At 46.3% G+C, this 23700-nt stretch overlaps 1 protein-coding gene across 2 annotated transcripts in view; it reads right to left on the bottom strand.

Moving 5' to 3' along the window:
* Positions 1–23700, bottom strand: part of ptprk (protein tyrosine phosphatase receptor type K) — a 779294-nt gene that overhangs the window by 690200 nt on the left and 65394 nt on the right. The window lies entirely within an intron of this gene.

Genomic DNA, 23700 nt, shown 5'->3' with positions numbered 1-23700 from the left:
ATCCGCTGGTACCTCCCCAGAGTCCAGAGAAGTTTGGTAGATTATAACGAATACATCTGCTATAACTTCCGCCATCTCTTTTAATACCCTGGGATGCATTTCATCCGGACCAGGGGACTTGTCTATCTTGAGTCCCATTAGCCTGTCCAGCACTACCCCCTTAGTGATAGTGATCATCTCAAGGTCCTCCCTTTCCACATTCCAGTGACCAGCAATTTTTGGCATGGTTTTTGTGTCTTCCACTGTGAAGACCGAAGCAAAATAATTGTTTAAGGTCTCAGCCATTTCTACATTTCCCATTATTAAATCCCCCTTCTCATCTTCTAAGGGACCAACATTTACTTTAGTCACTTTTTTCCGTTTTATATAATCGGTAAAAGCTTTTACTCTGTTTTTATGTTTTCCGCAAGTTTACTTTCGAAATCTATCTTTCCTTTCTTTATTGCTTTCTTAGTCATTCTTTGCTGTCGTTTAAAATTTTCCCAATCTGCTAGTTTCCCACTAACCTTGGCCACCTTATACGCATTGGTTTTTAATTTGATACTCTCCTTTATTTCCTTGGTTATCCACGGCTGGTTATCCCTTCTCTTACCGCCCTTTTTCACTGGAATATATTTTTGTTGAGCACTATGAAAGAGCTCCTTAAAAGTCCTCCACTGTTCCTCAATTGTGCCACCGTTTAGTCTGTGTTTCCAGTCCACTTTAGCCAACTCTGCCCTCATCCCACTGTAGTCCCCTTTGTTTAAACATAGTACGTTCGTTTGAGACACTACTTCCTCACCCTCAATCTGTATTACAAATTCAACCATACTGTGATCACTCATTCCGAGAGGATCTTTTACTTGGAGATCGTTTATTATTCCTGTCTCATTACACAGGACCAGATCCAAGATAGCTTGCTCCCTTGTAGGTTCTGTAACATACTGTTCTAAGAAACAATCCCGTATGCATTCTATGAATTCCTCCTCAAGGCTACCCCGTGCGATTTGATTTGACCAATCGATATATAGGTTAAAATCCCCCATGATTACTGCCGTTCCTTTTTCACATGCCTCCATTATTCCCTTGATTATTGCCCGCCCTACCATGAAGTTAATATTTGGGGGCCTATAAACTACGCCCACCAGTGACTTTTTCCCCTTACTATCTCGAATCTCCACCCACAGTGAGTCAACATTTTGTTCATTAGAGCCAATATCGTCTCTCACAACTGCCCTGATATCAACCTTTATTAACAAAGCTACCCCACCTCCTTTCCCTTCTTGTCTATCTTTCCGAATTGTCAGATACCCCTGTATGTTTAATTCATTGTGCAACATTTAACTGGTAAATCAAGATTCCTTTGCTTTTTGTAACAGGATTAACTAAATTGTGACATGACAAATCTATTTCAATTTAAACTGCAGAAAACCCCAAACATCATTACTTGATAATGTGTGAACTATTAGCAATTACAATTGACGTTTAAAAAAAATTCCCAGGTTCAATCTCCAGATCTGTGCCAAGTTAATTTATATTGGTTGATGTATCAGATCGGGTGCTACAATTGGTCTCAGCATTCTTCAGCTCGGAAAGGAGAAAAACAGTGGTTCCCACTTGGAAACTAGACATGTGGGTGCCAAGTTAGGGCAGCATTGAGTTTAGAGATGATGCAGACTGCAGTTGAATAGCTTGCAATTTACTATTGAAGTACCAGAGTGTTGCCAGTGCCCATGGAACTTTGCCTAGGTTAAAAAAAAAATCAGCTCCTTCAGAGATTAGAAAAGCTTTTTTTAAATTAAAGATGCAAATATTAGAGGGGTGTAGAAAGTAATAGTATGCAGGAACAAAGTTACATTTTTGGAAAATAATTCAAAAACAAGATGGACAGAGAAGCTACAATTTGGGATGGAGCAAGATTATGATGTGTTACTAGATTTTTAATATATTTAACAATGTCTGGATAAAAAGATTTGTTGATCTATTTTCTCATAGGCAGCGCATACATTTTGACAGCCCATACGAGATTATACTGCAGGAAGTAGACCAGTCATTTTACTGCCTGAGAAAATCAATTGTGGAACCAGTTTTCCATTTCATAAAAACTATTGGCCAACACCTTAACACTACACTGCAATTTGCTTGTGTGGCAGTTTATTCTACATCCATCAATTTACAACTGCCTGGTATAACTCATCATTGATATGATTGAACCATTATAATAATGTTTACTGAGGGAACAAAATGCTATCATAATCTTTAAATTTCTTGAAAAATTCGATAAAAAAATTCAAACATAAACCTTGTAACCAAATCTCTCATCTGCTCAGACGATGCCACCTTCCAGACTAGTCATCATCATCATAGGCAGTCCCTCGGAATGCTTCCACTCTTAGCATGAATTCTTCGATGGCTTACAGTCCTCCTGTGCCATGTGGGAAATCAGGAATGCTTCCAGTGTCCCTGACGACTATGTGTGCAGGAGGTATATCCAGCTGACGGTACTTGACCACATGACGGTACTGGAGCTGCGGATGGATTCACTCTGGAGCATGTGCGATGTTGAGGATGTCGTGGATAGCACGTTCAGTGAGTTGGTCACACCGCAGGTAAAGGTTACAAAGGCAGATAGGGGATGGGTGACCATCAGGCAGAGCAGGAATAGGAAGGTATTGCAGGAGTTCCCTGCGGTCATCTGCCTCCAAAACAGATATATCGCTTTGGATATTGTTGGGGGCGATGGCTCACCAGGGGAAGGCAGCAGCAGCCAAGTTCATGACACCGTGGGTGGCTCTGCTGCACAGGAGGGCAGGAAAAAGAGTGGAAGAGCTATAGTGATAGGGGATGCTATTGTAAGGGGGATAGAAAGGTGTTTCTGAGGTCGCAACCGAGACTCCAGGATGGTATGTTGCCTCCCTGGTGCAAGAGTCAAGGATGTCTCGGAGCAGGTGCAGGACATTCTGAAAAGGGAGGGTGAACAGCCAGTTGTCGTGGTGCACATTGGCACCAACGATATAGGTTTAAAAAAAAGGGATGAGATCCTATGAGACGAATTTAAGGAGCTTAGGACCTCAAAAGGTAGTAATCTCAAGACTGCTACCAGTGCCACGTGCTAGTCATAGTAGAAATAGCAGGATGGCTAAGATGAATACGTGACTTGAGCAGTGGTGCAAGAGGGAGGGATTCAAATTCCTGGGACATTGGAACCGGTTCTGGGGGAGGTGGGACCTGTACAAACTGGACGATCTGCACCTGGGCAGGACTGGAACCAATGTCCGAGGGGGAGTCTTTGCTAGTGCTGTTGAGGAGGGTTTAAACGAATATGGCAGAGGGATGGGAACCCATGCAGGGAGACAGAGGGAATTAAAATGGGGGCAGAAGCAAAAGATAGAAAAGAAAGTAGTAATATGTGGAAGGCAGAGAAACCAAGGCAAAAATCAAAAAAGGCCACATTACAACAAAATTCTAAAAGGGACAAAGAGCATTAAAAAGACAAGTGTGAAGGCTCTGTGCCTCAATGCAAGAAGTATTCGTAATAAGGTGGATGAATTAACTGCGCAGGCAGCTATTAATGATTATGTTAGAATTGGGATTACGGAGACATGGCTCCAGGATGACCAAGGCTGGGAACTTAACATCCAGGGGTATTCAACACTCTGAGGATAGACAGAAAGGAAAAGGAGGTGTAGTAGCGTTGCTGGTTAAAGAGGAAATTAACACAATAATAGGAAAGGGCATGAGCTTGGATGATGTGGAATCTGTATGGGTAGAGTTGCGGAATACCAAAGGGCAGAAAACGCAAGTGGGAGTTGTGTACCATCCACCAAACAGTAGTAGTGAGGTTGGGGACGGCATCAAACAAGAAATAAGGGATGTGTGCAATAAAGGTACAGCAGTTATCATGGGCGACTTTAATCTACATATTGATTGGGCTAACTAAACTGGTAGCAATGTGGTGGAGGATGATTTCCTGGAGTGTATTAGGGATGGCTTTCTCGACCAATATGTCAAGGAACCAACTAGCGAGCTGGCCATCCTAGACTGGGTGTTGTGTAATGAGAGAGGACTAATTAGCAATCTTGTTGTGCGAAGCTCCCTGGGGAAGAGTGACCATAATATGGTAGAATTCTTTATTAAGATGGAGAGTGACAGTGCCAATTCAGAGACTAGGGTCCTGAACTTAAGGAAAGGTAACTTCGATGATATATGACGTGAATTGGCTAGGATAGACTAGCAAATGATACTTAAAGCGTTGACGGTGAACAGGCAATGGCAGACATTGAAAGATTACATGGATGAACTTCAACAATTGTACATCCCTGTCTGGAGTAAAAATAAAAAAGGGGAAAGTAGCTCTACCGTGGCTAACAAGGGAAATTAAGGATAGTGTTAAATCCAAGGAAGAGGCATATAAATTGGCGAGAAAAAGTAGCAAACCAGAGGACCGGGAGAAATTTAGAATTCAGCAGAGGAGGTCAAAGGGTCTAATTAGGAGGGGGAAAATAAAGTATGAGGGGAAGCTTACAGGGAACATAAAAACTGACTGCAAAAGCTTCTATAGATATGTGAAGAGAAAAATATTAGTGAAGACCAACGTAGGTCCTTTGCAGACAGAATCAGGTGAATTTATAATTGGGAACAAAGACATGGCAGACCAATTGAACAAATACTTTGGATCTGTCTTCACTGAGGAAATACTAGGGGTTCGAGGATGTAGCAAAAAAGAGGAACTGAAGGAAATCCTTATTAGTCAGGAAATTGTGTTGGGGAAATTGATGGGATTGAAGGCCGATAAATCCCCAGGGTCTGATCGTCTGCATTCCAGAGTATTTAAGGAAGTGGCCCTAGAAATAGTGGACGCATTGGTGATCATTTTCCAACATTCTATTGATTCTGGATCAGTTCCTATGGACTGGAGGGTAGCAAATGTAACACCACTTTTTTAAAAAAGGAGGGAGAGAGAAAACAGGGAATTCTATACCGGTTAGCCTAACATCGGTGGTAGGGAAAATGTTGGAATCAATTAAGATAAAATAGCAGCGCATTTGGAAAGCAGTGACAGGATTGGTCCAAGTCAGCATGGATTTATGAAAGGGACATCAAGCTTGACAAATCTTTTAGAATTTTTTGAGGATGTAACTAGTAGAGTGGACAAGGGAGAACCAGTGGATGTGGTGTATTTGGACTTTCAAAAGGCTTTTGACAAGGTCCTATGCAAGAGATTAGTGTGCAAAATTAAAGCACATGGTATTGGGGGTAATGTATTGACGTGGATAGAGAATTGGTTGGCAGACAGGGAGCAGAGAGTCAGAATAAATGGGTCCTTTTCAGAATGGCAGGCAGTGACCAGTCGGGTGCCGCAGGGTTCAGTGCTGGGACCCCAGCTATTTACAATATACATCAATGATTTAGATGAAGGAATTGAATGTAATATCTCCAAGTTTGCAGATGACACTAAGCTGGGTGGCAGTGTGAGCTGTGAGGAGGATGCTAAGAGACCACAGGGTGACTTGGACAGGTTAGGTGAGTGGGCAAATGCATGGCAGATGCAGTATAATGTGAATAAATGTGAGGTCATCAACTTTGGTGGCAAAAACAGGAAGACAGAATATTATCTGAATGGTGACAGATTAGGTAAAGGGGAGGTGCAATGGGACCTGGGTGTCATGGTACATCAGTCATTGAAAGTTGGCATGCAGGTACAGCAGGCGGTGAAGGCGGCAAATAGCATATTGGCCTTCATAGCTAGAGGATTTGAGTATAGGAGTAGGGAGGTCTTACTGCAGTTGCAGAGCCTTGATGAGGCCACACCTGGAATAGTTTGTTCAGTTTTGTTCCCTAATCTGAGGAAGGACGTTCTTGCTGTTGAGGGAGTACAGCGAAAGTTCACCAGATTGATTCCCGGGATGGCAGGACTGACATACGAGGAGAGACTGGATCAATTAGGCTTGTATCCGCTGGAGCTTAGAAGAATGATAGGGGATCTCACAGAAACATGTAAAATTCTGACAGGATTGGACAGGTTAAAGGCAAGAAGAACGTTCCCATTACTGGGGAGTTCCAGAACCAGGGGTCACAGTCTAAGAATAAGGGGTAAGCCAATTTAGGACCGAGATGAGGAGAAACTTCACTGAGAGTGGTTAACCTCTGGAATTCTCTACCGCAGAAAGTTGTTGAGGCCAGTTCGTTAGATATATTCAAAAGGGAGATATGGCCCTTACGGACAAAGGGATAAAGGGGTATGGAAAGAAAGCAGGAAAGGGGTACTGAGGTTGAATGATCAGCCATGATCTTATTGAATGGCGGTGCAGGCTTGAAGGGCCGAATGGCCTGCTCCTGCACCTAATTTCTATGTTTCTATACGAGGACCACAGTCTCTGTCACAGGTGTGACAGATAGTCGTTGAGGGGAAGGGTGGGTAGGGAGCCTGGTTTGTTGCACGCTCCTTCCGCTGCCTGCGCTTGATTTCTGCATGTTCTCGGCGACGATACTCAAGGAGCTCAGCCCCCCGCCCCCCACCCCCGAATGCATTTCCTCCACTTAGGGCAGTCGATGGCCAGGGACTCCGTGTCTGGGGATGTTGCACTTTATCAGAGAGGCTTTGACGTTTGTAACGTTTCCTCTGCCCACCTTTGGCTCGTTTGCCGTGGACGAGTTCCGAGTCGAGCGCTTGCTTTGGGAGTCTTGTGTCTGGACTGCGAACTATGTGGCCTGCCCAGCGGAGCTGATCAAATATGGTCAGTGCTTCAATGCTGGCCTGGACGAGGACGCTAATGTTTGTGCGTCTGTCCTCCCAGGGGATATGCAGGATCTTGAGACGACATCGCTTGTGGTATTTCTCCAGCGACGAGGTGTCTGCTGTACATGGTCCATGTCTCTGAGCCATACAGGAGGGCGGGTATTACTACAGCCCTGTAGACCATGAGCTTGGTGAGACAGTTTTGAGGGACTGCTCTTCAAACACTCTTTTCCTCAGGCGGCCGAAAGCTGCACTGGCATACTAGTGCTTCTGATGTATCTTCCTTTTTCCTCAACCAAGGATTCCCCTCGACCGTGGTCGACATGGCCTTCTACCGTGTCCGTTCCACTTCCTACATTTCTGCTCTCACCCCTTCCCCTCCCTCCATGAACTATGCTATGGTTCCCCTTGACCTCACCTTTCACCCCACCAGCCTCCACATTCAACGGATCATCCTCCGCCACTTTTGCCACCTCCAGTGTGATCCCACCACCAAACATGTCTTTCCCTCCCCTTTCAGCATTCCAAAAGGGACCACTCCCTCCACAACACCCTGGTCCAGTCAATCACCCCCAGCACCCCTCCCCTTTCCATGCAAGCGCAGGAGATGCAACACCCACCCTCTTACCTTCTCTTCCTTTTCCTTCCCCCCATTTGTCTTGCTTTTTGGGATCAGGCTGCTTTTTTTGGCCTAAGTTAAAAACCAATTTGCACCTCTGTTAGTTACGAGTTTTTCTTGGGTAAGTTTTTTTTCCTGCCAAAGTAGGCATAACCTGCCACCCGCGCCAATTCTGGCCATTTAGGCAAGTTTGGCCAGCTGAGAGTTACTCCAGTTCTGCTTAGGCTAGCGTATGTTGCCTCTGCAGAAAAACCTTCTGGAGAGTTAAAGAAATCGGCACAAGTAAGTGCAGCAGAAGACTGGACAGCAGCAGCAGGAAAGATAAGGGGGTGGGGGGGAGGAGCCTTTCGGGTGCAGTTAGTTGCGGGGACCGGGAGGGAGGAGGCCACTCGGCCAGGACTAGGGGCAGGGGAGCGCACCGGCAAGCCCTTTGGCCTGCACGAGGGAGATCAGGAGACCACTCAGCCAGGGCTAGGGGAGCAGACCGGCAAGCCCTTCAGCCTGGGCGAGGGGTGGGGGGATTGGACCGCGAGGCCAGGGCTAGGGGCAGTGGAGTGCACCGGCAAGCCCTTTGGCCTGCACTAGGGAGCAGACCAGGAGACCACTTGGCCAGGGCTAGGGGAACAGACTGGCAAGCCCTTCGGCCTGGGCTAGGGGCAGGAGAGCAGTCCAGGAGACCACTCGGCCAGGACTGGGCTGGGGGAGCGCACTGGCAAGCCCTTCGGCTAGGGGTGGGGGTGGGGGTAGTGGGACCGGCTTTACTAATTGGAGGTAAGTTGCTGCAATATATTGTGTGTTTTTATGTTTATGCAATGTGTTCTAATGTGTTTTAAAATTGATGCAATGTGTTTTAATGTGTTGGGAGCTGGCTGTATATTTCACTTTCCAGCCTCAGTTCGCAGTGTCCCTGGTTACCATGGAAACCCGATCTTTTTGGCGTAGATCAAGGCTCGACTCCCAAAACTAAAGGACAGGTTAGGCCATGCAAAAATGAAGAAATCCAACCGGGAAATTTTTTTTTTTGCCGTACTTGGGCTCTCAAAAAACGTACGTAACTCTTCAAGTACGCCAAAAAAAAGCTTCGGGAAAATTGGGCCTATAATCTCTGTTTCTCTCTCTACAAATGCTGCCTGACCTGCTGAGTACTTCCAACATTTTCTGTTTTTTTTTATTATAGTATGATTGTAACTTGTTTAGAAGTTTATCATGCCAGCAGACAAATGTAGTGGTCAGGAAAAGTGCTATTTTTAAACCATAAAGTCTGTGGATTCAAGTTTTCTGAAGCAATAGGTAGAATGTCAGAACAAATATTCAGATATATCTCCTTTGGATTGGAAGTTGGCATAGAAAATATGAGATCAAGCAGAAAGAGAATTCTGGGATTCAGTCAGAAATGATGGATAGAATGATAAATGCATTTTAACAATGACGTAAATCGCTCAACAACACTGAACTCCATCAGAAGACCAGACTGAAGCATGTCTCAACTTGCATCAAACCAAGTTATCCTCACTGAACATGTTTCACCATGTGACAGGCTGTCAGTTTGCAGTGTCCCTGGTTACCATGGCAACCCGATCTTTTTGGCGCAGATCAAGGCTCCACCCCCAAAACTAAAGGACAGGTTAGGCCACGCCAAAATGAAATCCATCTCAGGCTCAACATTGATATTAGCCTTCAGCTTTAACTGGGCAACTATCTATTAAATAGCTTAATAAATTAGAATATTGGCACTCTTAGGATCGGAGAACTAAACAAGAAAGATTAGAAGATTATTTTTATTCTAAGTTTTGATAAAAATGCTTTCTCTTACCCCAAACCCATTACAAGTTTAGAATATGGCCTTGGGTATAACAATGCCAGTCATTCCCGCAAGTACTCTGGACTGCCTTATGTTTAGAGTTGTGGCCATACTGCCCAATATTTAGATATATGCAAGTATCACCCAGAAGTATAACAAAAGTATCCTCTTGTGATATGAATTGGATGTTCCTGCTATGCACACATTGCTTCTTCAATCTCTGCAGACAGACCCAGAAAACACTTGGCAAGATCAGACTAGATACAAATCACAGAATCACCCCAATATATCCTTAACTTGACACAAATTGTATCAAATAGGAGACACAGTGCAATATTGCACTGTGCACAGTAATTTTGCTTTCTCTCCATGCCGCAGTCTTGTTGAATCATTTATGTTGATTGTGTTCCAACTCAGACTGACAACACAAAGAACTCTTTGTAACAGCAAAGCTCGCTTACAAATGTTGGCTCAGTTACCTACACCAACAGCTTGTCTAGCTATTGCTGCGAAGGAGAATCTAGCTGGAAGGTAAAAATTACGCCCAAACATTAATTTGCAATTCAATACCATTACTATAAGTTCTGATAAAGCATTTTATATGCATATGGTTTCAAACTCCGTCGGGTGTTTAATTCCTTCTCCATAGGGGAGATGTTTAGCACATGGGAATTTTAACTTGTAGTTGCTCAAGTAGTAAAAATTATTTTTTTCCTGGTTCGATAACTCTGCTAATTCATTCATTGATTTACTACAGCAGTTACAATGTGCTAATTTCTATAATTGGGAAGGGAAGTCTATCAATGTGCTATGAGTTAAACAATGATCACCATCTACAAAGTCTAATTGAATCCATTGATTTGCTCGGACAAAATGCACAGCTTAAACAACCACCTTCTGCCCCACCACCCAACTCCCATCGTAAAAATGGTTAGCAGTCAGTCAATTATTGTACTCGTGGGCCACCCCGACCTGCGAGAGGACACCACTGCAGGTCGGAAGGATAAAATTGCTGGAGAGCAGGCCCCTGTAACATTGTGGGCATACCATTCCAGCGCAAGTCGTTCCAAGTGTGCGACAACTTCGAGGTGGACGACTGGGTGACATCATCAAGGCCCTGGTCGCTGTTTAGAGCGTGGGCAGGAACATCGGTGGGGCCCAAGTGCAGCAGAGGAGCAGGAAGGTCGGGGTGGATGAGCGGCAAGAGATCGTGGCAGAGGTGTGGCAAATGGGGGTATGGGGCCCAGAAGAGCTGAGAGCCCAGGGGCAGCACGGGCCAGCCCACACTGCAATATGTGTGTGCACTAGGTCCGTGCAGCAGAGCAGGTCTCCAGTCGTCCTGGTTAACCCTTGCCACTGGATAAAGGCCTAGCTCTGTCAAGCCCGTGTAGTGGCTGAGGTGCAACGGTCACCACACGTTTTAAAAAAAAATCCAGGCACAAGCATCTTCCACCCCTGGAGTTCAGGAATGGAATGTCGGTTCCTTCATTGAGACATCTGCGAACTCATCCCTTTTGGTGCGGAAGGTCATCCTCATTCGAGGAACCAACTATGATGATGATTGTACTGGTCAAATAGCCAATACTTATACAGAATAAAACAGGCATAATTTGATCTCACCAAGCGTTTCCTGCTGCCTGGAATGCATGTCAAGAGTTTATTAGTGCATGCCTACTTCAAAACAAGATGGTCCAGGTCGGGAGTTCAGGAGGCCGGCAAGGAGCAGGAGGCCTGGAGGCCGGAAAGGAGTTCACTTTTGGTGAGGAGCTCGCAGTCCTTGTCCGGGCAGGTAAGCGATTGGTTGGTTGATTAATAAGAGTATCTCTTTCTCTTTTATAACAGGCAAGTCTAAATAGAGGGATGGCAGGGCAGCTCAATCCTGTGGAGTGCATGTCCTGCGGCATGTGGGAAGTCCTGGACGCTTCGCACAGTTTAGACAACCATGTGTGCAGGAGGCGTCTCCAGCTTCAACTACTTGAGCGGCGGCTGGAGTCAATATGGTGCATTTGCAAGGCTGAGAGCTATGTGGATAGCACGTTTCAGGAGGCTGTCACTCCGCAGCTTAAAAGCATGCAGGTAGAGGGGGAAGTGGGTGAACACCTGACGGAGGAAGAACACTAGGCAAATAGTGCAGGAGTCCCCCCGCACTCTGGGGAGTGCATCCAGAGCCAAGTCCAAGGCACCACAGGTGGCTCAGCTGCACCCGGGGGGGGGGGGGGGGGGGGAATAAAGAATAAAAGAACTGTAGTGGTAGGGGATTCAACAGTTAGGGGAATAGAGAGGCGTTTCTGCGGCCGCAGACATGACTCCAGGATTGTGTGTTGCCTCCCTGGTGCCAGGGTCAAGTATGTCACAGGGCATTTTGGGGAGAGAGGGTGAACAGCTGGAGGTCATGGTCCATATCAGGACCAATGACAAAAGTAGAAAGAGGGATGAGGTCCTACAGGCAGAATTTGGGGAGCTAGGAGAAAAATTAATGGGTAGGAGCTCAAAGGTAGTAATCTCCAGGATACTACTGGTGCCATGTGCTAATGAGTTTTCACAAAGGAAAGGAGCAATGCAGATACCACTAACAAGGAGGAGTGTGAAATTCTGGATGAAATAAACAGAGGAGGTATTAAAGGGTTTAAAGTGGATAAGTCTCCAGGCCCGGATGAAATGCCTCCCAGGCTGTTGAGCGAAGCAAAAGAGGAAATAGCAGAGGCTTTGACCATCATTTTCCAGTCCTCTTTGGATTCAGGCATGGTGCCCAAGGACTGGAGGACTGCTAATGTGGTACCCTTGTTTAAGAAGGGAGAAAGGGATAGGCCAAGTAATTACAGGCCTGTCAGTCTAACCTCAGTGGTGGGAAAATTATTGGAAAACATCCTGAAGGACAGGATAAATCTACATTTAGAAAGGCAAAGATTAAATCAGGGACTGTCAGCATGGATTTGTTAAGGGAAGATCATGTTTGACTTACCTGATTGAATTTTGAGAGGAGGTAACCAGAAGGGTCGATGAGGGTAGTGCGTATGATGTAGTTTATATGGACTTTAGCAAAACTTTTGATATGGTCCCACATGTCAGACTGGTAACGAAGCTAAAAGCCCATGGGATCCAGAGCAAGGTGGCAAGTTGGATCCAAAATTGGCCGAGAGGTCGGAAGGAAGGGGTAATGGATGTTTTTGTGACTGGAAGGATGTTTCCAGTGGGGTTCCGCAGGACTCCGTACCGGGCCCCTTGCTTTTTGTGGTATACATCAATGATCCACATTTGAATTTCGCGGGTATGATTAAGAAGTTTGCAGATGACACTAAAATTGGCTATGTGGTTGATAATGAAGAGGAAAGTCATGAACTGCAGGAGAATATCAATCTAGTGGTCAGGTGGGCAGAACAGTGCCAAATGGAATTTAATTTGAAGAAGTGTGAGGTAATGTACTTGGGGAGGGCTAATAAGAAAAAGATATACATATTAAAAGTTAGGCCACTTAGAAGTGCAGATGAACAAAGGGACCTTGGAGTGCTTGTCCACAGATCCCTGAAAGTAGCAGGCCAGGTGAATAAGGTGGTTAAGAAGGCATATGGAATGCTTGCCTTCATTGGCCGAGGCATAGAATATAAGAGCAGGGAGGTTATGCTTAAATTGTATAATACACCGGTTAGGCCACAGCTGGAATACTGCGTGCAATTCTGGTCGCCGTATTATACGAAGGACGTGATTGCACTGGAGAGGCTGCAGAGGATATTTACGAAGATGCTGCCTGGAATGGAGACTCAGCTATGGGGACAGATTTGAAAGGCTGGGTTTGTTCTCCTTGGAGCAGAGATGGCCGATAGGAGACATCATTGAGGTGTATAACATTTTGAGGGACCTGGATATCGTGGATAGAAGAGGCTTATTTCCCTTGGTGGAAGGGTCAATTATGAGGGGACATAGGTTTAAGGTGGTTGGTGGAAGGTTGTGGGGGTCTGGGACTGTCCGCCATTGTTCATTGGTTTATATGTAACCTTCAAGTCTGCTGACCCAGACTATTATCTGAATGGTGACAGATTAGGAAAAGGGAAGGTGCAACGAGACCTGGGTGTCATGGTACATCAGTCATTGAAGGTTGGCATGCAGGTACAGCAGGCGGTTAAGAAAGCAAATGGCATGTTGGCCTTCATAGCGAGGGGATTTGAATACAGGGGCAGGGAGGTGTTGCTACAGTTGTACAGGGCCTTGGTGAGGCCACACCTGGAGTATTGTGTACAGTTTTGGTCTCCTAACTTGAGGAAGGACATTCTTGCTATTGAGGGAGTGCAGCGAAGGTTCACCAGACTGATTCCCGGGATGGCGGGACTGACCTATCAAGAAAGATTGGATCAATTGGGCTTGTATTCACTGGAGTTCAGAAGAATGAGAGGGGACCTCATAGAAACGTTTAAAATTCTGACGGGTTTAGACAGGTTAGATGCAGAAAGAATGTTCCCAATGTTGGGGAAGTCCAGAACCAGGGGTCACAGTCTGAGGATAAGGGGTAAGCCATTTAGGACCGAGATGAGGAGAAACTTCTTCACCCAGAGAGTGGTGAACCTGTGGAATTCTCTACCACAGAAAGTAGTTGAGGCCAATTCACTAAATATATTCAAAAGGGAGTTAGATGAAGTCCTTACTACTCGGGGGATCAAGGGTTATGGCGAGAAAGCAGGAAGGGGGTACTGAAGTTTCATGTTCAGCCATGAACTCATTGAATGGCGGTGCAGGCTAGAAGGGCTGAATGGCCTGCTCCTGCACCTATTTTCTATGTTTCTATGTCTATGTTTCTATGTTTCCAGGCCGTCGTAGAGGCAGGAACCCTTACCACATTTAAAAAGGTGCTTGGAGGGGCTCTTGAAGTGTTGTAACCTGCAGGGTTACGGACCTAGAGCTAGTAAGTAAGATTAGACTGCATAACCTCTTGTTGGCTGGCGCAGGTACAATGGTAAGTACTGCAGCGAATCGAATACGGCCAGGGTGATCTCCTGGACTAGTTTCGATCACCTGGATGGGTGGGAGAGGAATTTCCCCAGAATTTTTTCCCCCAATTCGCCTGGGTTTTTAATCTGGTTTGTTGCCTCTCCTAGGAGATCGCATGGCTTTGGTTGGGGTGAACAATAAAATATTGCTATGTATGGGGTAGCACTGTTGTGTGGGGCGGACTGGTTGGGCCGGATGCTCTTTACCTGTCCGCCATTGTTCATTGGTTTATATGTAACCTTCAGGTCTGCTGACCGAGAACCATGTGGCTCTTTGTCGGCAGGCACGGACACGATGGGCCAAAATGGCAGCATTCTGTGCTGTAAATTTCTATGTTTTTAGATTGCTTGCATCTTTAAAAAGCTTAAATTTTCATACGCAGTTTTAAAAATCGGAGTAACTATTTATACCAAGTCACCATTCTATGCATGAGTCTCCTGACGCATTTGCAGGAGAGAGTTAGGACAAATAGTCTCTGGCTCTACCCTCCACCACAATTTACACTAACCCTTGTCCGGATAGCCGATCCATCCTCCAAACAGTCGACCACATTGCCTCCACTCTGCCAAGCCTCCGAGCAGCCCTGCAACACCACGTTACCTCCACTGCAGCACCGAGCCTCCGATCCATCTGGCCCCGAGGGCAGCGCCGGGGACAAAAGCTGCAGGCAGCGCCAGACAGACAGAGAGCGCGCGCGCGCGAGCAAGAGCGCCAGACAGAGAGCGCGCGCGCGCGAGCAAGAGCGCCAGACAGAGAGCGCGCGCGCGCGAGCAAGAGCGCCAGACAGAGAGCGCGCGCGCGCGAGCAAGAGCGCCAGACAGAGAGCGCGCGCGCGCGAGCAAGAGCGCCAGACAGAGAGCGCGCGCGCGCGAGCAAGAGCGCCAGACAGAGAGCGCGCGCGCGCGAGCAAGAGCGCCAGACAGAGAGCGCGCGCGCGCGAGCAAGAGCGCCAGACAGAGAGCGCGCGCGCGCGAGCAAGAGCGCCAGACAGAGAGCGCGCGAGCAAGAGCGCCAGACAGAGAGCGCGCGAGCAAGAGCGCCAGACAGAGAGCGCGCGCGCGCGAGCAAGAGCGCCAGAGAGCGCGCGCGCGCGCGAGCAAGAGCGCCAGACAGAGAGCGCGCGCGCGCGAGCAAGAGCGCCAGACAGAGAGCGCGCGAGCAAGAGCGCCAGACAGAGAGCGCGCGAGCAAGAGCGCCAGACAGAGAGCGCGCGCGCGCGAGCAAGAGCGCCAGACAGAGAGCGCGCGCACGAGCAAGAGCGCCAGACAGAGAGCGCGCGCGCGCGAGCAAGAGCGCCAGAGAGCGCGCGCGCGCGAGCAAGAGCGCCAGACAGAGAGCGCGCGCGCGCGCGAGCAAGAGCGCCAGACAGAGAGCGCGCGCGCGCGAGCAAGAGCGCCAGACAGAGAGCGCGCGCGCGAGCAAGAGCGCCAGACAGAGAGCGCGCGCGCGAGCAAGAGCGCCAGACAGAGAGCGCGCGCGAGCGAGCAAGAGCGCCAGAGAGCGCGCGCACGCGAGCAAGAGCACCAGACAGAGAGCGCGCGAGTGAACGAGCGTGACATACAGACAGAGAGCGAGCGAAGGGAGAGGGAGAGAGACAGACACATTGGGGGAGGGGAAAGAGACACACGTTGGGGGGGGTGGGGGTGGAAAGATCGGAGGGGAAAGAGGGAACCCGGGAAGATGGATCATGTTCTCGGAAAGCTCGGTGCGTGTGTTACAAGGGAGTGGATGAAATCCAGAAGTCATGACACTCACTATTCACTTCATGCCAAATAAACCTGTTAACAATCCGTACACAATGCCTCATCTATGGTGCGGAGGCAAGGCAGTTTGGCTGGGGGAGGGATGCACTTGCGCTGGGGTAAAGCACTTTGGCTGTGCGAGGGATGTGTCCTTTCTGACTTCTGAAGCATGTTACAATGAGCAAAGTTAGGCTGGGAGGTTCCATTCACGCATTCCAGAGAAACTTCAGGGTGTGGCTTATCCTCCAAGGGGACCAATCAGCAATAGGTTATACGATAATGGAGAGCCAATCAGAGAAATGGCTGCAATTCAGTTAGTACAAATAGACGCATCCTTTAAAAATTCACCGTTCTTCAACCAAAGGCACATTAGTGCTTCTGACCTTCATTCTTGACCTTCTAAATGTGAGCTAGTTCAGCATGTCAGTATCTTTATCTAAAGATATAAAGATATGGCACCTCATTTTTAGGTATACCTGGTGCTACTCCTTGCATGCTTTTCTACACACTTCATTGAACGAGGGTTGGTCTCTTGGTTTGACAGGGCACTGTCCTCGGCCCAACCATCTTCAGCTGCTTCATCAATGACCTTCCCTCCATCAGAAGGTCAGAAGTGGGGATATTCGCTGATGACTGCACAGTGTCTTTCAAAATTTCTCAGATAATGGAGCGGTCCATGCTTGCATGCAACAAGACCTGGACAACATTCAGGCTTGGGCTGATAAGTGGCAAGTAACATTTGTGCCACACAAGTGCAAGGCAATGACTATCTCCGACAAGCGATAGTCTAATCACCGCCATTTGACATTCAATGGCATTACCATCGCCGAATACTCCACCATCAACATCCTGGGGGTCACCATTGACCGGAAACTTAACTGGACTAACCTCATACAGTGTGACAACAAGAGCATGTCAGAGGCTGGGTATTCTGCGGCAGTGTCTCACCTCCCGACTCCCCAAAAGCTTTCCACTATCTACAAGGCACAATTCAGGAGTCTGATGGAATACTCTCCACTTGCCTGGATCAGTGCAGCTCCAACAACACAAGAAGCTTGACACCATCCAGGACAAAACAGCCACTTGATTGGCACCCCATCCACTACCTTCAACATTTACTCCCACCACCACTGGCGCAGTGTACCATCTCACCAAACAATCTGTTTGCTAGTGCTGTTGGAGAGGAGTTAAATTAACATGGCAGGGGGATGGGAACCTATGCAGGGAGACAGAGGAAAATAAAATGGAGTCAGAAGCAAAAGATAGAAAGGAGAATAGTAAAAGTGGAGGGCAGAGAAACCCAAAGCAAAAAACAAAAAGGGCCACATTACAGCAAAATTCTAAAGGGGCAAAGTGTGTTAAAAAGACAAGCCTGAAGGCTCTGTGCCTCAATGCGAGGAGTATTCGGAATAAGGTAGACGAATTAAGTGCGCAGATAGCAGTTAACGGATATGATGTAATTGGCATCACGGAGACATGGCTCCAGGGTGACCAAGGCTGGGAACTCAACATCCAGGGGTATTCAACATTTAGGAAGGATAGACAGAGAGGAAAAGGAGGCGGGGTGGTGCTGCTGGTTAAAGAGGAAATTAATGCAATAGTAAGGAGGGACATTAGTCTGGATGATATGGAATCAGTATGGGTGGGGCTACAGAATACCAAAGGGCAGAAAACGCTAGAAAGGAGTGTACATACCACCAAACAGTAGGAGAGGGGTTGGGGACAGAATCAAACAAGAAATAAGGGATGTGTGCAATAAAGGTACAGCAGTTATCATGGGCAACTTTAATCTACATATTGATTGGGCTAACAAAACTGGTAGCAATGTGGTGGAGGAGGATTTCCTGGAGTGCATTAGGGATGGTTTTCTCGACCAATGTCGAGGAACCAACTAGAGAGCTAGCCATCCAAGACTGGGTGATGTGTAATGAGAAAGGACTAATTAGCAATGTTGTCGTGTGAGACCACTTGGGGAAGAGTGACCATAATATGATGGAGAGTGACAGTTAATTCAGAAACTAGAGTCCTGAACTTAAGGAAAGGTAACTTCGATGGTATGAGGCGTGAATTGGCTAGAATAGACGGGCAAAGGACACTTAAAGGGTTGACGATGGATAAACAATGGCAAACATTTAAAGATCACATGGATGAACTTCAACAATTGTACATCCTTGTCTGGAGTAAAAATAAAACGGGGAAGGTGGTTCAACCGTGGCTAACAAGGGAAATTAAGGATAGTGTTAAAACCAAGGAAGAGGCATATAAATTGGCTAGAAAAAACAAACCTGGGACTGGGAGAAATTTAGAATTCAACAGAGGACGACGAAGGGTTTAATTAAGAGGGGGAAAATAGAGTTCGCGAGGAAGCTTGCCGGGGAACATAAAAACTGACTGCAAAAGCTTCTATAAATATGCGAAGAGAAAAAGATTAGAGAAGACAAATGTAGGTCCCTTGCAATCGGATTCAGGTGAATTTATAATGGGGAACAAAGAAATGGCAGACCTATTGAACAAATACTTGGGTTTTGTCTTCACGAAGGAAGACACAAATAACCTTCCGAATGTACTAGGACAGTGGGTCTAGTGAGAACGAGGAACTGAAGGATATCCTTATGAAGCGGGAAATTGTGTTAGGGGAAATTGATGGGATTGAAGGCCGATAAATCTCTGGGGCCTGATAATCTGCATCCCAGAATACTTAAGGAAGTGGCCCGAGAAATAGTGGATGCATTGGTGATCATTTTCCAACAGTCTATCGACTCTGGATCAGTTCCTATGGACTGGAGGGTAGCTAATGTAAAACCACTTTTTTTTTTAAAAAAAGGAGAGAGAAAACGGCTAATTAATTATAGACCGGCTAGCCTGACATCAGTAGTGGGGAAAATGTTGGAATCAATCATGAAGAATGAAATAGCAGCACATTTGGAAAGCAGTAACAGGATCGGTCCAAGTCAGCATGGATTTATGAAAGGGAAATCATGCTTGACGAATCTTCTGGAATTTGAGGATGTAACTGGCAGAGTGGACAAGGGAGAACCAGTGGATGTGGTGTATTTGGACTTTCAAAAGGCTTTTGACAAGGTCCCACACAAGAGATTAGTGTGCAAAATAAAAGCACATGGTATTGGGGGTAATGGACTGACGTGGTTGGCAGACAGGAAGCAAAGAGTTGGGATAAACGGGTCATTTTCAGAATGGCAGGCAGTGACGAATGGGGTGCCGCAGGGCTCAGTGCTGGGACCCCAACTCTTTACAACAAACATTAACAATTTCGATGAAGGAATTCAGTGTAATATCTCCAAGTTTGCAGATGACACTAAACTGGGTGGCGGTGAGAGCTGTGAGGAGGATGCTAAGAGGCTGCAGGGTGACTTGGACAGGTTAGGTGAGTGAGCAAATGCATGGCAGATGCAGTATAATGTGGATAAATGTGAGGTTATCCATTTTGGGGGCAAAAACACGAAGGCAGATTATCTGAATGACGGCAGATTAGGAGAAGGGGAGGTGCAACGAGACTTGGGTGCCATGGTTCATCAGTCATTGAAAGTTGGCATGCAGGTACAGCAGGTGAAGGCGGCAAATGGTATGTTGGCCTTCTTAGCTAGTGGATTTGAGTATAGGAGCAGGGAGGTCTTACTGCAGTTGTACAGGGCCTTGGTGAGGCCTCACCTGGAATATTGTATTCAGTTTTGGTCTCCTAATCTGAGGAGGGCTATTGAGGGAGTGCAGCGAAGGTTCACCAGACTGATTCCCGGGATGGCCAGACTGACATATGAGGAGAGACTGGATCAACTGGGCCTTTTTACATTGGAGTTTAGAAGGATGAGAGCAGATCTCATAGAAACATAAGATTCTGACGGGACTAGACAGGTTAGATGCGGGTAGAATGTTCACGATATTGGGGAAGTCCAGAACCAGGGGACAAAGTCTTAGGATAAGGGGTGAGGAAAAACTTCTTCACTCAGAGTTGTTAACCTGTGGAATTCCCTGTTGCAGAGAGTTGTTGATGCCAGTTCATTGGATATATTCAAGAGGGAGTTAAATATGGCCCTTACGGCTAAAGAGATCAAGATGTATGGAAAGTAGGAAAGGGGTACTGAGGGAATGATCAGCCATGATCTTTTTGAATGGCGGTGCAGGCTCGAAGGGCCTACTCCTGCACCTATTTTCTATGATCCCCTCAGAATGAGTGATCATAGCATGATTGAATTTCAAATTCAGATGGAGGGTGAGCTTAAATAAAGGAGACTATGAAGGTGTAAGGGCAGAGTTGGGTAAAGTGGACTGGGAAAATAGATTAAAGTGTGGGATAGTTGATGGAACAGTGGTGTACATTTAAGGAGATATTTCACAACTCTCAAGAAAAATATATTCTAGTGAGGAGGAAAGGGTGTAAAAGAAAAGATAGCCATCCATGACTAACTAAAGAAATAAAGGATGGTATCTAATTTAAAAACAAGGGCATACAAAGTGGCCAAGACTAGTGGAAGGACAGAAGACTGGGAAGCTTTTAAAAGCCAGCAAAGAACGACCAAAAAAATGATTAAGAAAGGGAAGATAGACTATGAAAGTAAACTAGCACGAAATATAAAAACAAATAGCAAGAGTTTCTGTAGGTATCTAAAAAGGAAAAGAGTGGCTAAAGTAAATGTTGGTCCCTTAGAGGACGAGATCGGGGAATTAGTAATGGGGAACATGGAGATGGCAGAAATTCTGAACAAAATTTTATCAGTCTTTACGGTACAGGACACTAACAATATTTCAACAGTGGATAGTCAAGGGGCTATAGGGGGGGTGGGGGAAAAGAGGGCGGAATTTACCACAATCACTAAGGAGGTGGTACTCAGTAAGATAATGGGACTAAAGGAAGATAAATCCCCTGGACCTGATGGCTTGCATCCTAGAGTCTTGAGAAGTAGCAGCAGGGATTGTGGATGCATTGGTTGTAATTTACCAAAATTCCCTGGATTCTGGGGAGGTCCCAGCTGATTGCAAAAGTAACGCCCCTATTTAAAAAAGGAGGCAGACAAAAAGCAGGAAACTATAGACCAGTTAGCCTAGCATCTGTGGTTGGGAAAGTGTTGGGAGTCCATTATTAAAGAAGCAGTAGCAGGACATTTGGATGAGCAAAATTCAGTCAGGCAGAGTCAGCATGGATTTATGCAGGGGAAGTCATGTTTGACAAATTTGCTGGAGATCTTTGAGGATGTAAGGAACAGGGTGGATAAATTGGGAACCAGTGGATGTGGTGTATTTGGACTTCCTGAAGGCATTTGACAAGCTGCCACATAAAAGGTTACGGCACAAGATAAAAGTTCACGGGGTTGGGGGTAATATATTAGCATGGATAAAGGATTGGCTAACTCACAGAACAGGGATAAATGGTTCATGCTCTGGTTGGCAACCAGTAACTAGTGGGGTGCCACAGGGGCCAGTGCTGGGGCCCCAACTATTTACAATCTATATTAATGACTTGAAGAAGTGTAACGTAGCCAAGTTTGCTGATGGGAGGAAAAGCAATGTGTGAGGAGGACACAAAAAATCTGCAAAAGGACAGACAGGCTAAGTGAGTGGGCAAAAATTTGGCAGATGGAGTATTATGTTGGAAAGTGTGAGGCCGTGCACTTTGGCAGAAAAAAAATCAAAGAGCAAGTTATTATTTAAATGGAGAAAAATTGCCAAGTGCCACAGTACAGCAGAACCTGGGGGTACTTGTGCATGAAACACAAAAGGATAGTATGCAGGTACAGCAAGTGATCAGGAAGGCCAATGGTATCTTGGCCTTTATTGCAAAGGGGATGGAATATTAAAGCAGGGAAGTCTTACTACACAGCTATAAAAGGTATTGGTGAGGCCACACGTAGAATACTACATACAGTTTTGGTTTCCATATTTACAAAAGGATATACTTGCTTTGGAGGCAGTTCAGAGAAGGTTCACTCGGTTGATTCCGGGGAAACTGACTTATGAGGAAAGATTGAGTAGGTTGGGCCTCTACTCATTGGAATTCAGATGAATGAGAGGTGATCTTTTTGAAACGTATATGATTATGAGGGGGCTTGACAAGGTGGATACATAGAGAATGTTTCCACTGATGGGGGAGACTAGAACTAGGAGAGCACGATCCTAGAATAATGGGTCGTCCATTTATAACAGAGATGGAGAAATTTCTTCTGAGTTTGCAAATCTGTGGAATTCGCTGCCCATAATGGACATTGAATAAATTTAAGACAGAAATAGTCAGTTTCTTAAACAATAAGGGAATAAGGGGTTATGTGGAACGGGCAGGGAAGTGGAGGTGAGTCCATGATCAGATCAGCCATGATCTTATTAAATGACAGAGCAGGTTTGAGGGGTCGAATGGTCTACTCCTGTTCCTATTTCTTATGTTCTTACGTTTGTTCTTCGGCAGCACCTCCCATACCCACGACCTCTACTACCTAAAAGGACAAGGACAGCATGCGCATGGGAACACCAGCACCTCCAAGTCACTCATCATCCTGACTTGGAAGTATATCGCCGTTCCTTCATCGTCTCTGGGTCAAAATCCTGGAACTCCCTCCCCAACAGCACTGTGGGAGTACCTTTCCCACAAGGACTGCAGCAGTTCAAGAATGCAACTCACAACCACCTTCTCAAAGGCAATTAGGGATGGGCAATAAATGCTGGCTTTGCCAGCGAAGCCCACATCCCAGGAACAAATTAAAAAAAATAAAGAGACACTGAATGACATGATGGGCCATTTTAGCAGGCATCATAAAAAAGGAGGGAGAGAGAAAACAGGGAATTATAGACCGGTCAGTCTGACCTCAGTAGTGGGTAAAATGATGGAATCAATTATTAAGGATGTCATAGCAGTGCATCTGGAAAATGGTGACATGATAGGTCCAAGTCAGCATGGATTTGTGAAAGGGAAATCATGCTTGACAAATCTTCTGGAATTTTTTGAGGATGTTTCCAGTAAAGTGGACAAAGGAGAACCAGTTGATGCGGTATATTTGGACTTTCAGAAGGCTTTCGACAAGGTCCCACACAAGAGATTAATGTGCAAAGTTAAAGCACATGGGATTGGGGGTAGTGTGCTGACGTGGATTGAGAACTGGTTGGCAGACAGGAAGCAAAGAGTAGGAGTAAATGGGGACTTTTCAGAATGGCAGGCAGTGACTAGTGGGGTGCCGCAAGGTTCTGTGCTGGGGCCCCAGCTGTTTACATTGTACATTAATGATTTAGACAAGGGGATTAAATGCAGTATCTCCAAATTTGCGGATGACACTAAGTTGGGTGGCAGTGTGAGCTGCGAGGAGGATGCTATGAGGCTGCAGAGTGACTTGGATAGGTTAGGTGAGTGGGCAAATGCATGGCAGATGAAGTATAATGTGGATAAATGTGAGGTTATCCACTTTGGTGGTAAAAACAGAGACACAGACTATTATCTGAATGGTGACAGATTAGGAAAAGGGAAGGTGCAACGAGACCTGGGTGTCATGGTACATCAGTCATTGAAGGTTAGCATGCAGGTACAGCAGGCGGTTAAGAAAGCAAATGGCATGTTGGCCTTCATAGCGAGGGGATTTGAATACAGGGGCAGGGAGGTGTTGCTACAGTTGTACAGGGCCTTGGTGAGGCCACACCTGGAGTATTGTGTACAGTTTTGGTCTCCTAACTTGAGGAAGGACATTCTTGCTATTGAGGGAGTGCAGCGAAGATTCACCAGACTGATTCCCGGGATGGCGGGACTGACCTATCAAGAAAGACTGGATCAACTGGGCTTGTATTCACTGGAGTTCAGAAGAATGAGAGGGGACCTCATAGAAACGTTTAAAATTCTGACGGGTTTAGA

This window comes from Pristiophorus japonicus, chromosome 7 (assembly GCF_044704955.1).
Source record: "Pristiophorus japonicus isolate sPriJap1 chromosome 7, sPriJap1.hap1, whole genome shotgun sequence".
Classification (NCBI taxonomy): Eukaryota; Metazoa; Chordata; class Chondrichthyes; family Pristiophoridae; genus Pristiophorus; species Pristiophorus japonicus.
The sequence above is the reverse complement of the archived record's forward strand: the minus strand, read 5'-3'. Positions and strand labels throughout refer to the sequence as shown.